The sequence below is a fragment of the Montipora capricornis genome, chromosome 6, assembly GCF_036669925.1.
Source record: "Montipora capricornis isolate CH-2021 chromosome 6, ASM3666992v2, whole genome shotgun sequence".
Classification (NCBI taxonomy): Eukaryota; Metazoa; Cnidaria; class Anthozoa; order Scleractinia; family Acroporidae; genus Montipora; species Montipora capricornis.
In genome coordinates, this window is record NC_090888.1 from 3,073,254 (window position 1) to 3,075,460 (window position 2,207).

The 2,207-nt window shown below is 39.8% G+C and overlaps 1 non-coding gene across 1 annotated transcript; it reads right to left on the minus strand.

Moving 5' to 3' along the window:
• Positions 1 to 2,135: 2,135 nt before the first annotated feature.
• On the minus strand, positions 2,136 to 2,207 carry Trnag-ucc (transfer RNA glycine (anticodon UCC)). Its single transcript has one exon. It is a non-coding gene; the product is annotated as a tRNA-Gly (tRNA).

Below are 2,207 nucleotides of genomic sequence, written 5' to 3' on the forward strand. Positions count from 1 at the left end.
ATGGATCGATCCAAGGAGGGTTTTCCTTGGTTGCTACAAGGGACATAGAGAAAGGCGAAGATATTGCATTCGATTACACGACAACCGAATATGAAATGTCGCAAGGATTTCGGTGCCTCTGCGGAGCGAGATGCTGTCTGGGAGAAGTTAAAGGTTTCAAGTTTTTAACAGAAGAGCAGAAGAAGAAAAGGAAGAATGACTTGTCTCCAGTGATAAGAGAATTATACGACAATGAATTAATACTCGAACGGTTAACGTAAAATGACTACATATCGCGGTGAAATTTTCAAATATTTCAAAATAAATTATTAAGTTCATATGTTCGTGTTAAACACCCCCCCCCCCTCCCTCCCCCCAACCCGGGAAAAGGCGGGGACTTGGACAAAAGGTGAGTTAATATTCCCCCCCCCCCCCGAAGGCAATACATATTTCCATTCCGATGTCCCCACTTGTGAAAGCGGAAGGAAAGCGAAAGGATACGTGAATTTCCTCAAAAATATCACTAATAACAAAATAAAACAGTTAACGAGGTTTTCCATTCAGTGACTTTAATGTATTTTTGGATGGCAAGCAAAAACTAAAGATAAAACAGATGACCAAGCAACAACTTTAACTCATGTTTGTTTCCGTCATTAAATTAAAGTCCCCGTCTGCTTTCAAATTGGTCCCAGTCTCGACGTGATATCCTTCTTAACAGATAAATTCCCCAGTTTGGATACCGAAGAGCAAATCTTGTCCAAGACCCCACGTACCGGGACAGCTTTGAATGTCACCCGTTTGGTTTTGTCCCGCTGATGTCCCCACTTTTCCCAGGTTTGGGTGAGGGGGGTGGGGGGGGGGGGGGGAATTTACATTGACTGGTGCATAACATATGACTTGGGCAGTCCTAGTTTTTTTCTCCATTTATTGTCGAATGTGTTCCCTAATTTTGGTCCGGCGGAGTAAAAAAAAAAACAACAAAAACAAAATCAAACGCAATCAACATATTAAACTTCCCAATACAGAAGATCACGTTTACCCAGGGCTTTTCCCTCTCTTATCGAGGTTGGTTTATTCTGGGGTCGAGAATCTTTGTACAGGCAAATAAATTGTGTTTATATTTCAGATTAAGATTAAGTTCTTTCGTTTTTTCCTTTTTTTTTTTTGAAAACATAAACATATGGGTCCTGCAAAGAGAAAAACAAGGCAAGCTTTTTTCCCTTAATTTTGTTGTTTACTCCGTCTTGTATGTAATCCATTCTCTTGATTTGAATTACATTTCTTATGTATTCATTGCGTTTTTGGAAACTGGCCAAGAATAAAAAGTGATTCGTTTGATTGTAAACGTGATTATGTGGATGATTGAGTGTGATAATATAAATAGCCGCGTAATCAAGTGGCGTTTCAGCCAATAATTTTGGGGTCCTTGACCTTACCAGACGAGAAAAGACGTTTTGTTTTCGTCTTTTGTCTTATTTTGTCTTCGTTATTTTGTCTTAGCTTGGTTGTGAGTGAGATTTCTTTCTATTGGTTCGAGAAGAATTAATCTTGCGAGCTGTGAAAAGTTTGTTTCTCTCTCGTCAGTTGTCTGGTGTTCGTTAGCCACAGTGTTTTTTCATATGACGTCATCGCCGCCATGGCCATGTTGGTGGACGAAAACAAAAGATCTCTCATCAACTCCTTTTGTTCGTCCACCAGCGTTTGAATGTTATTGGCAACCATCTCCTGTCTTTAGTGGCTAATAAATTTGTAAGATTTTCGTATTCTTGCTTTCTAGTCCCGTTTCAAGTTAACATGAAGTCTTTCAGGTCGCTTTCTCGCCCCAATCCTCTTTAGTTTTGACCTTCTCAGTCTTGTAGAGTTATTTGTTTGTTTATGTTGAGGATTGTAGTGGACCATAAAAATCGAACTTGAAAGCCTGAGTAAGCTAGGAGAATAGGTCTGAAAAGAGTCGGTACTAAGGTGTATTAGAAATGGAATTATACTGGGAACAAAATGTTCGTCTGGGGTACAAAGAACGTCGAGCATGAGTTCTCTTTATTTTCAATTAGTCAGGGCTTTTTTTTTTTTTCTTTTTGACTTTGAATTTTGTTCGAGCTTTTTTGTACTGAACGTTAGGAGACGGTTAAAAAAATTGAGAGAACGAAAAAATTCCCTGCGTTGGCCGGGAATCGAACCCGGGTCAACTGCTTGGAAGGCAGCTATGCTCACCACTATACCACCAACGC